This window comes from Bos grunniens, chromosome 24 (assembly GCF_055505025.1).
Source record: "Bos grunniens cultivar Pamir isolate PY7600 chromosome 24, Bosgru_T2T1.0, whole genome shotgun sequence".
Lineage (NCBI taxonomy): Eukaryota > Metazoa > Chordata > Mammalia > Artiodactyla > Bovidae > Bos > Bos grunniens.
In genome coordinates this window covers 1498991-1511687 of record NC_141188.1, presented here as the reverse complement: position 1 = coordinate 1511687, position 12697 = coordinate 1498991, and the positions used below count along the sequence as shown (strand labels likewise).

Here is a 12697-nt window from a genome sequence, read left to right as displayed (position 1 = left end):
CTCGAGTGAAAGTTGGAAAAGTCTCATGCAATTTCCTCAGAATTAAAGTAGAATATTAACGAGTGGAAACAGAAGTCAAATTGTACACAACTGGGAGCAGCCTTTTCAAGCCTAGTTCTTCAAAAGCAGAGTTACACCACATGGATGAAACGCTCAAACCAGGACCAGAACTTGCTGCTGGTGCAACTCCTGTCTGCCACTTCAAAATCCACTTCAGGTCCCTCCCTGGTCACTAAGTAACCAGTGTGGGCAAAGTCCTAACTTTAAAAGTGAAAGGTCTTGAAAACGCATTTTCTAGAATTCTATACGTATTAAACTCTGCCACCTAATCTCCTGTTGCCAAAGAGTAGTGTGAATAGCTTATGCAAACCTGTGCAAATATTTCTGTTTTGAGTTCTCACACAGAATTACTCACACCAAGCTACTAAACAAGTACACCTGCTGTACCACATGTTGGAGGGGTTCTCTCTGAGACGGTCTCATGGGGGAGGGGTGGGCCGGGTGGGTGCTGTCTGTCTGTGCACAGAGGAGAGGCGAGGCTCACAGGAAGAGGCCTGAGTCCCCAGCACTCTCTGTTTTCACAGTGACCGCTAGGGAGTTTCTCATAAATCAGGACACCCACAGACATGACCGCCAGAGACATCATGATTCCACATGGTTACACAGCTCGGGCCTGAGGATCTGAGGGTGAGCAAACACCACTCGACTTGTCTGACCGCCGGTATCACTGTCACACATCCCTTCAAGGAGCGGAACCTCAGAAAACTCGGGAAGATGGCCAGGCAAGCTGCCTCAGCAGAGCCCACACAGCATGCTCCCATCTCTCTGAGAGAACAGGCTCCACAGGTGTCACCAGACTCGCCTGAGTGAATCAGAAGCAAATTTCAGCATCATCAGGAACACATTCGACAGGCAGTAGCGGGGGGCGGGGGGCGGGGATGAACCGGGAGACTCAGGTTGACATATATACAGCACTGATACTACACATAAAGTCAAAGAGTGAGGACCTAGTGTACAGCACAGGGAAGTCTGCTCAGTGCTCTGTGGTGAAGCAAATGGGCAGGAAATCTAAAAGAGAGACAGATACGTAGATAGATAGATAGATAGATGACTGATTCACTTTGCTGTACAGCAGAAATTGACACAGCAGTGTAAAGCAACTATACGCCAATAAATGAATGAATGGATGAATGAATTTTTAAAAAAGGAACACAGTGGGCCCCCTAGAACTTGTGGAAATGAGGAGTCCACACCCAGGGTGCGGCACAGCGTCAGGGCTGCCCTCATGTTGGTCCACTGCCAACGGACCGCCTGGACCAGGCCTCTTCTACCCCAGAGACCTCGACGCAGAGGCAGGGAGGCAGCCAGTTGTGGTCTCTCCAGTGCTCTGCTCTTACTCACGCAGCCATCCCAAGGCTGAGATCCCCGGGAGAACAAGAAACCCACATTCCACCTCAGGACAACAGACACAGCTGCAGTCACTCACTTCGCGGACGTCCCGCTCAAGTTTTCTGTTCATGTTCTTGGACTTGAGGAGGTCCTTCCTGGCCGTGTCCAGGTCCTCCTCCAGATGTTTCATGTGGGCAGAGAGGGCTGCCAGGCGCTCCTCCATCTGGCTCTGCTCCCGCAACTGCCTCTCTATGATTTCCTGGAGCTCCATCTTCTTAACCATGTCTTCCTTGGGGCTTAGAGAGCCGTCGGAGGGTCTCTAAGGGGGAAAGGAAGCCTTACACAGCCTGGTTTTGGGAGGGCGGGAACACAGTACTTCCGGGCAATCTGTGAGGTCAAAACTGCCTTCTGCGCTCTGGGAGCTCACAGGACCCTCGTGGCCACTCAGACCTACATGGTGCATCGGTGAGAGGTCCCAACAGCCCCGCACAGACTGGATGGTAAGACGAGAACCAGACAGAGAGCGAGACCAAGGACTTGCCTTTCCATTGGCGCTTGGCATGTTTTCTTGCTCATGATGTACATCAAGCACCCTGTCCGTTAGTATCTTTTCCTGGTTATTCTCCTCTGAAAGAATCATCTGCTAAAACCAAAAAAATGGAATCAGAGTAAAGAAAGAAGTAAAGACAGCAAAACTCCACCTGGAAAACTCAACTCTAAACTGAAAACACAACATAAAAAGAAAATACATGGTGATGCTATCCATCCCGAATACCACCAGGTGATTAGAGTCAGAATTTGTCTTCTACTGGACAAAGGGGTACTTAAGAGATCCTGCAACTCTGAGCCACAAGTCTAGTTTACTAGTCATTAAAATAACCCTGGTGGGCGGGTCCTCAATCAGAAAGATAAATAACATCTGATGCCCACCACTACAGCCTTCATTCTTTTTTAAAATGAAAGGATTCAAATGACAAACCCTTCACGGAAATTACACAAAGACTGATCAAACTTACCTCTTTATGTGTGGCACCTAATTCTTCTTCTAACAAACTACACCTTTCGAGTGCTACTCGTAATCACGCTCTCAACTCAAATCAAAGGGGCCGAGTCACTGTGTGTTGATGTGTGTATATACATTAGTACACTTCTTAGTGTATACTCACCCTAATACATGGATACTGTCACAGAATACCTTGAATGTCTCTCATTGATCTTAACGTCAAGAGAATCTGCTTGTTAACAGCTTTAAATTCTAAGTTTGAGAGAACAAAATGTTCTCCTAAATTAATTATTACCCAGTTTTTAACTGCAAATTGATATACAGAATATAATAAATCTTGAGACATTCATGCCAACTAATACTTTTTAACTGGGGGCTTCCCAGGTGGCTCAGTGGTAAAGAATCCGCCTGCCAATGCAAGAGGGCAGGTTCGATCCCTGGGTCAGGAAGATTCCCTGGAGTAGAAGATGGCCACCCACTCCAGTATTCATGACTGGGAAGACCCATGAAGAGAGGAGCATGGTGGGCTACAGTCCACAGGGTTGCAAAGATTCGGACACGACTGAGCATGTATGCAGGCAACGTTTTTAACCACATAAAACTCTGAATTCTTGCAGAAAAAAATGTATATACAAGAATTCAAGACGCTCAAAAGACAACTAGTTACAAAAATATGTGCATCATCCGCCTAACAAGGCAGCAAATGTACAAATCCAGGACGGCCGGATGGCTGGTACCTTCTCGTCCAGGGCCTTGTGGTGTTCAAAGAGCAATTTCAGCGCCCTGAGCACCTCCACCTCACTCCTCATGCCGGCTGGGGACTGCGCCTGCCGCTTGCCTGCTGTCATCCCGACGGGTGGAATATATCGCGAAACCAGGCACTCCAGGTGCTCCAGCAGCAGCTGCAGGGCAGGGCCAAAGGAACACCTTCAACCTCATGCTCGAATTCCGGGCCGATAAATCCTCTCAGCCTCACGCTATAGCCGGAAACATGCTAAGGCACGTCGGAATCCTGCCAGTTCAGTCGAAAGTTAGAGTGGACTTCCCCAGGGGTCCAGTAGTTAAGACTCCACACTTCTGCAAGGATCATGGGTTTTAACCCCTGGTCAGGGAACTAAGATCCCACACAAAGTGTAGCGTGGACAAAAATGTAAGTTAAGAGAACTCCCCCCTCATATGTACTAAAATTACATTAGCTCTCATCAGAAATTTGAAGCAAGGTATGAGAACCCAGAACTGATCCACCCTGGTCTGTTCAGTGGGAAGATGTGGAAAACGACTTGAAAATCAGACAAAGTTTAAAGACAGCACACGGAGGCCAGCAGTGACCCCCGCGGGGCAAATGTCAACACGTGAGAATCCCCCTACTGACCCTGGTGTTGTTTCTTTCAGCTTTCAGCTGAGCGATTTCCTCTTTGCTTTTACACAGCTGCTCCCTGTAGGTGTATCCTTCGGGAGTTGGAAATTCCTAGAAAACAGTTAAATGAGAAACTAAATGCAAACATAAATTTAAAAGAGAGCAAGACTGTGAAGACTGACCCTGTCAAGTCTCTCCAGGCTCCACACAAAGGATCTCCATGCCCCTCCAGAGAAGAGGGGTCCACTGACCCCAAGACCACACAGACCACCACAACTCAGACCGGCCTTCAGCCTCCACCTCGACCTGGCAGGCACGCGGCAGGAGAGAACCTGGAATCCAAGCCTGCCTTCTCAAGACCCAGGGACATTTGAGAAACTTTCCAAAACGTAAACCTAACAACAAAGTGGATAAAGAGATTCTTACACGACACACAGACCTGGAGCCACTGGGGAAAGTGAAGAAAAAAAGGAAGGTCTACAAGGCCACGAGGCTTTGGAGTGTTCCTCTGGGAAAAAGGCGGATGGCACCTCAAAGCCATCTGTTAGCCTGACTCCACAGAAGCCACCCAGTCATTCAATCAACTGGTTAAAATGTTAAATTTATGTTATATGTACTTTACCACAATTTGCGTGCATGCGGGGCCGTCCACGTGGTGAACTTGCTCAAACTGAACCACAAGGAGTCTTTCGTTCTTCTGTTTTTCTTTGCAGAAATTAAAAAAATCCTGGGCTACGTATCCACTACTACATACTGAGTGTTCAGCACCCAGAACAGTGCCCAGCACTTGTAAGAGGCATGCAGTAGACATGTGTAGTTATGAGGGTGTATATCATACACGTAAGCAGTAGGTACCTGTCATTAAAATACTGGACACACTGGTCTGTGCTTTGTAACATGGGAGACATTAACGGGCTTAGCCATTCTGCTTCAAGGACTGACTCTCTAGCTCGATCCTCATGCCCCAGAGATTCCTCCAGCCCGTATATCCTTTCTTTGCAAGAAGGGAGACATTAAGGGCCTTACCCTTTCTGCTTCAAGGACTGACTCTATAGCTCAGTCCATGTGCCCCAGTGACTTCTCCAGCCAGTGTTTCCCTTCTTGTGGGGCCCCCACCCATCCTCCATGCAGCAACTGCACAACCTCTTACAAGGTAAACCTGCTGGGGTCGATCCTGCCCACTAAGACCAGAATGCCCTGGCTGGCAGGGCCCACAACCATGCTAACAAAATGAAACACAACCCCAATGCTTCGCCGGGTGAGGGCCAATCTGACGGGCCCAGCCCCCGGCTGCTCTCACCTCAGGCCGCTCTGCTTCCAGGACGTGGGCCGAGGCCAAGTCCTTCCTAGTCTTCGCCTTTGCCTTGGGGTTGCAGCGCTGGAATAACGCCCAAAGGCGGGCCCTTCTGCGACCCATCCTTGCGGATAGGGGCAGTCCCCCACTCGGGGGCAACCGCTGTTTCACGGTAGGATACCTCAGCTACCGAGCTATCACCACCAATCTCACACTACGACCACCACTCTCACACACACTGCTCTCACACACCACTCTCACACACACCGTTCTCACACTATGACCACTGCTCTCACACTATGACCACCAAATGGCATGAAGGCTCCGCCTCCAGCACATCTCCCAGGAGCCCAGAACTGGAACCCACTCGGTCACAAGGGGCTCCGTGGCAACAGGGGGGCTGGGCTCAGGTCCACTGTCAAGGGTGCAGAGAGGGGGGAGGGGCTGCCAAAAAGACAACAATTGAGTGTGGAGTGCAGGATAAGGCAGGCTGTGCCCACAGCTCAGGCCCCCTGTCAAACACGACCCTGCAAGGTACTGGGTCACAGTCGAACCAACCAGTATAAACTCCTTCAGAAACCACCACCCCTGGGAATGAGCACGTCTTCTAAGTGGGCTTCTGCCCCCTCTACCCCCCAAACAAGCCTCCAGTGAGGCTACTGAAAGGGCAGCCCTGAACTCAAGGGCGTCCCCAGAACCCACTCAGCTGAGGAGGACTCACCACGCTAGCTGCCCCTCACTCTCACCCTGAGCTCGGTCCTCCCTGTCGGACTCCCTCACTCGAGCTCAGCAACGGCTTGACCAACCTCACTCCAGGCACTTAAAATGAACCCACAGTGGGTACAGGGGTTCATTCAACCTGCTGTGAACTCGCCCTCTTTACTTCGACCCTCGGCTGCCAGACGACTCTGCCCCGTGGGGACTGCATGGTGGAGGTTCAGGGGTGTCCCTGCCTCGAGCCGCGACAGCCAGCGCCTCCCAGACCCCGCCTGAGTCTCCCACCCCTCTCCTGGCTCCACTCCCACCCTCGCGGTTCTCCACTCGCCAGGGCACAGGCCACTTGCTCCTGGCTCAGCCCGGACCTCTGCTGTCATTTGAGGACCTCGGTCCCCAGGGTGCTTGGGGTCCTATATCCACCCATCTCACCAATTACACACTCTGGGAGAGACAGGGTACAGTTTGGGGTCCCACCCGCAGTTCACCCTGAACACGTTCTCTTTTTTTAGCTTTATCTACTGGAGTTCTCTGAGATGTGTTCTTGAAACATCAACTGTTGCTTTCAAAAAGACTGTAAGGTCACTGTGCTCAACTTTACGAATAAAATCTTCATTTTCCACCTTAAAGTGAAACTGGAGGGAAGACTAAAAGCAGTCATTTTTTCAAACTGAAAAAGAAAACCCACATGTGACCATGTCACAGAATACAGGTCATGTAACCCCTCCCTCCTCAGCCTTGGCCTCCACCACCAGCAGCCCAGCATTGCAAGGCCTGCCCTGGGCCCCCAGGGGCAAGGGCAGAGGGGAGACCGGCTCCTCTGTCTCCAGGCCGCGTGGGCCGCCTGCTCCACCTCCTTCCCAAGTTCACGTGGCACTGAAACAGCCCAGGCAAGCTGGGGACTCTGACCAGAAACACAACCATGGGTACCAAGCAAGGACCCCTGGTTCTTGTTTTCCCTGGTATCAAATTAACTTGATCAAGACAATTACTGTGACTGTTACATGTGGCTTCAGATGACAGAAGACCCCCCCCCCCCCCAGGGTGTCTCCACTTCCAGTGACAGACGCAAGCATCTTGTAGGTCAGCCTACTAAGAGCTAGAAAAGATAAATAAGGTTTAAAAGAGGTCCTTAGGCAGCCACAATCCAAGATTTCAAACAAAAGCGAAGCTCAGTGAGGGAGCTGGAGACTGAGAGGGCCGCTCGTTCCCTCGGGGCATCTGAGCAAAGCTGACTCTGTGAAGAAAAGGAAGGGAAAAAGTCAAGCAGAGGGGGCTGGCTAACACAGCTCTGGAGGGTTCCTTGGGCTGTGGAGACAAAAAGTCAAGCGCAGGCCTGACGAGTCAGTCCGGATGTCAGAAAACGTACCCAACACTCTGCCCAAACCGGCTGAGCGCTGACTATCAGTCACCTCCTGGTGCTCAGGAGAGACGGTGGGCTTCAGGACCTGCCGAGAATGCGAGGCCCTGGGAGGCACCCCAGGCTTCCAGACACTGGAGACGCTGGAAAGCTCCTCCCTGGGGTCGAGGGGGAAGGTGGGTGAAGGCTGCTGAGACTGAGCTTAAAAGGACCCCCAAGCCTCAAGTCCCTCATGCCCTGAGTGAACAGACAGCTCTGTCCCCACTGGAGGTCTGCGTCAGAGGAAACTCTGGAGAAGGCAGCATCACTCAGAACCTCTAGGGTTTTCCAAACATAATGTCCAACATGCAACCAAAGAAGCAAAAGAGGGTGTAACAACAAACAGGACCAAGAGAAAAAGAACTGAACCAGATCCAGAGGTATGAGATATATATCAGCGTATCAGAGGTATGCTAGAGGTATCAGATGCAAATGTCACCTGTTCAAAAATATACTTGACAAAAGGAAAAATTTCTGAGAATCAAAACCAATCTAGAACTTTACAATAACAGTGACTGAATTTAAGAACTCAGTCTCTGGGCTTAACATCAGATTGGACATAGCTGAAGAGATGATCAGTGAACTGAAGGACGGATCGGTTACAATATATATATATATATATATATAAGAGGGAAAAGGGATAGAATGTATTGAAGGAATCTGTTGTTAAACTATGTTGTTAAAAACTATAAATGGGGAACCTCATGGTGGAGAAAAGACAGAAAGGGGAATAAGAAATGCCTCCAGGGGTTGAAACTAAAGAGCCTCTTAGCGAAAGTGAAAGGGGAGAGTGAAAAAGCTGGCATAAAACTCAATATTCAAAAAATGAAGATCATAGCATCCAGCCCCATCACTTCATGGCAAATAAATGGGGAAACAGTGGAAACAGTGACACACTTTATTTTCTTGGGCTCCAAAATTACTGCAGATGGTGAAATTAAAAGATGCTTGCTCCTCGGAAGGAAACCTATGACAAATCTAGAAAGCATATTAAAAAGCAGAGACATTACTCTGCCAACAAAGGTTCATTTAGTCAAAGCTATGGTTTTTCCAGTAGTCATGTATGGATGTGAGAGTTGGCCCATGAAGAAGGCTGAATGCCAAAGAATCAATGCTTCTGAACTGGGGAGTTGGAGAAGACTCTTGAGAGCCCCATGGACTACTAGGAGATCCAATCAGTCAGTCAATCCTAATGCAAATCAGTCCTGAATATTCATTGGAAAGACTGATGCTGAAGCTCCAATACTTTGGCCACCTGATGCAAAGAGCTGACTCATTGGAAAAGAACCTGATGATGGGGAAGACTGAAGGCAGGAGGAGAAGGGGACGACAGAGGATGAGCTGGTTGGATGGCATCACCGACTCGATGGACATGAGCTTGAGCAAGCTCCAGGAGTTGGTGATGGACAGGGAAGCCTGGCGTGCTGCAGCCCATGGGGTTGCAACAGGTCAGACATAGAGCGACTGAACTGACTGACAGGGACAGTGGTAAGAGTTGGTTCAAGAATCACACCATTGAGTCAAAAATGAAAACCACACATTGGTTTCAACAGCTCTGCGGGTGCCTAAGGCAAGAAGCAAATGTTCAAGCACTCAGAGGAAAAAGGGTGTGGCTTTTAACGGCACAACAACATTGAGAGCTGACTTTCCAAGAACAAGGAAGTCAGAAGATAATGGACTGGCATCTGTAAAATGCTAAAAAACAAATAACCACCAACCTGGAATTCTACATCCAACAAAAACTCTCTTCGAAAGTGAAAGCAAAATAGAGACTTTGAGGGCAAATGGAAATGAGACAACTCATCACCCACACACATGAACTAAAAAAAAATATTAAGGCAGTGCTTTGGGAAAAAGAAAAGTAGTCTCTGATGGAAATATAAAAGACAAGTAAAGACCAACAATGAGGTAACTGTGAGGGTAAATACTAACTCTACAAAACAATGATGTTAATGCCAAAAATATATCTAACCGTTTAAAGTGTGACAGTGACAAGGAGGAAACAGTCGTGTCAGGGAGGCAGTAAGAGTACTAAGTTAGACTTGAATGTAAAACACACGCTGTGTCTGTGAATGTACACCCAACAACCTGACAGAGGAGCACAGAACTAGAGAAACACTTCAAACTTCTAAAAGAAGGCAAGAGCAAAGAACACAGACTAGGTGGGACAAACAGAAAACACACAGCAACATGGTGTCTACACACTGAAATATCAACATTATAAACAGAGCCAATACTCAAACTGATTCCAGTGAAAACTATACACTATTCAGAGGTACATGTTAAGATGGAAGGTCTTTTAGACAGGTGAAAGTAAAAGATACCCAAGCTAACACGGACAGAAAACTGACGTGGCAACATCACTGTCAAATAGTGTCTAAAGAAAGAAGCATTACTAGCAATAAAAAAGAACATCTCATACTGATACAAGTTCAGTCTAGCAAGAAGATGAGGATTCTGAACTTGAATGTACCTAATAACATAACCTCAAAATATCAATACATAAAAACCGACAGAAATAGAAAAGGAGTAACAGCCGAGTTCATAATCCCAGTGGGAGACGTTAAAGACACATCTCTCCTGGAAATGGGCCCCCTGGTATGTAGTCACCTGCAACCATGAAGTACCTGAAATGTGGCTGGCTCTACAATGAGATGCACTGCAAGCCTGAAACACATGCTGGATTTTAAAGACTTAGCATGAAAAAAAGAACGTGAACTATTGCATTAGGTTTTATCATGTTGATTACACACTGAAATAATATTTGGGGTGTGTTAAAATAAAATATATTACAGGTAATTTCACCTACTTCTGCTTTTACTCAACGTGGCTACTGGAATCTGAATTACACGAGTGACAAACCTGATGTAACTGATACACACGGAACACTGCATTCCCACTGATACATATTATTTTCAAGAGCCCAACGAACATATAACAAAAAGAACATGTATTGGGCTATTAGGAAAGCTCGAATTATTTCAAAAGACTGAAATAATGCAAAGTATACTTAGGGACTGCAATGGGCTGACAGTTTATGGGCCCTCAAACTTCACCCCGCACGTGGTGATGATCCTAGGAGGCAGGCACTCTGGGAGGGGTCAGGCCAGGAAGGAATGGGCTCCCGTGCTGCGAGGACAGGGAGAAGCAGCAGGCAGTCTAAGAACCAGGAAACATGACTCACCAGACGTGGCACCTGCTGATGATCTTGGGACTCCCCAGCCTCCAGGACTACAAGAAACAACTTTCCGTTGTTTATCAGCTAGTCTACGGGATTTACAACAGTAGCCCAAAAAGACAGGGCTCTTTGATAGTGAAAAAGACAGGGCTCTTTGATAGTGAAGGACAGGGAAGCCTGGCGTGCTGCAGTTCATGGGTCACAAAGAGTCGGACACGACTTAACGAATGACCACCACCACCACCAGTTGATCTGAGTTAAGACTAAAACGGAACTCATGGCTTAGGCTATTTAGTCTGTTTCACACAGGCCAAAATGACTCGTATATTTTAAAGTATTTATCCAAAAGTGCCCCTTGATAGCATTTTACAGCCTGTACATAATAGGATGAATACTTTTAAAATAAATTTAATAGTCTATACTTCTAAAATATAATATTTCAAAATATTTTCCTATAAGAGACTTTGAATATTTTTTCAGTAACTCTCCCTCTTTCCCTCTATGACAGGCACTGAACAATGTTGAGGAAAAATCAGTTTGGTGCTAGGAAGTCACAGGCAGGATACTTACCAACTTTAAAGATTAGTAGCAGAAAAAAAAAAAAAAAGATTAGTAGTATATACTATATATTCATAGAGAATTACTTGCTGTCATTAATGTTGGAAGAGCAACACATTCCCATTTCCTTATGGTCCTTTCATAAACAATGCTTCTCTAGTTTGTCTTTTAAACACATAAACAGTGTTTCTCTAGTTCTGTGCTCCTCTGTCAGGTCCTTCTGTTATTGTCTGGTGAAGGGGAAACACTGTTATCAGAAAATGAAACTAAAATTATAAGTTAGATATGATGTTATTGTTCTATTTTTGGATGTTTCTGAATCAAGATTAGATAAACAACAGATGGGCTGCCTTCTGTGGCTGAAAATAGAAATAATGGGTTGTTTGTTTTCTACACAAATAATTTTTGTTTTAATTCTACAAATGGCTCTAAGGTGAACTTGACGGTCTTGGCTAAGCTGCTTCTATTACGGTAACACATTTCTATTATTGAAACACAGGTTCTAGTATCAATATTCCTTGGGACATAGATAATTGGATTAGATGGATGAAAGAGAAAAAAATGAAGGGGGAAACTTTAGGAAAGGAAACATGTTCTTTTGAAAATCAATGTTTAAAAGACAAAATGATGATTCTAATACAGAATATAAGAATAATTCTTTTTTAAACCTCAGGAATTATGTACTTGCCACAACAGAATAATGAAATTTTTCTTTGTGTATGGCATTCTAGTAAGAGGCTTAACTTTATTTTCTCATTTAATCATCACAGCCACCTATGAGGTAGATATTACTGTATTTAACATATTATTCCCTATATTTCCATGAGGAAACTGAAACTCAAAGTGTTACAGATGGGACTGTAAACCCCATGTTCTTAATAAATATGTTACATGTGAATGGCTTTCTAGAAATATCAACAAACTTTGAAATGTGTAACTCTTTCATAAAATGCTTTGAGCGTCTTAGAAGCCCCTAAATAAATAGGAAGATGTGGGAAAACAGAAATGAATATTCTCTGTAAAAACAAAAAAGAATGCCTTAAGAGACATATAAAATACAAAATAATTATGTGTAATAATAAAATGATAAAGCAGGAGTCAGAGGAACACTAATGGGAGAGTGATCCAAGTTATTATTTGTATTAGAATACTGTAAGTCAAGAGTACATATCATAATTTCTGGGGTAAGCAGTAAAAGAATGCACAACTAACTAGGTAATCAGAGAGAGAAATACAATAATACAAAAGAAGTCAAGACAGGAGAGAGAAAAAGAAAAACAGTTTGGAAAAACTGAAATCGAATAATAAGATGGCAGATATTAACCCAAGTACATCACCAATTGCATTATATATAAATGAACTATCGACTACATAAGAGAGTAAGATTGCTGGACTAGGTACAAAAAAAATTTGCTGATAGGAATGTAAAATGAGGCAACCACTATGGAGAACAGTCTGGTGACTATTCAAGCAGTTAAACATAAAACTGCCACGTGATCCAGAATTCCATTCCTAGGAATATACACCAAATAATTTTAAATCATGTCTAAGCAAAAATAATCCTGCTTATTTAACTTCTATGCAGACTACATCATGTGAAATGCCAGACTGGACAAAACACAAGCCGGAATCAAGATTGCTAGGAGAAATATCAATAACCTCAGATGTGCAGATGACACGACCCTTACGGCAGAAAGCAAAGAAGGACCAAAGAGCCTCTGCATGAAAAGTGAAAGAGGAGAGTGAAAAATTGGGCTTACAACTCAACATTCAGAAAACTAAGATCACGGCATCCAGTCCCATCA

General features: G+C 45.7%; 1 long non-coding RNA gene across 1 annotated transcript in view; it reads right to left on the bottom strand.

Annotated features, from left to right (window-relative positions):
• Positions 1 to 3783: 3783 nt before the first annotated feature.
• Positions 3784 to 12697, bottom strand: part of LOC147345784 (uncharacterized) — a 40326-nt gene continuing 31412 nt past the window's right edge. Inside the window, exon 2 of the long non-coding RNA XR_015153625.1 lies at positions 3784 to 3860. This is a non-coding gene — a long non-coding RNA (uncharacterized LOC147345784). The remainder of the gene's footprint in view (positions 3861 to 12697) is intronic.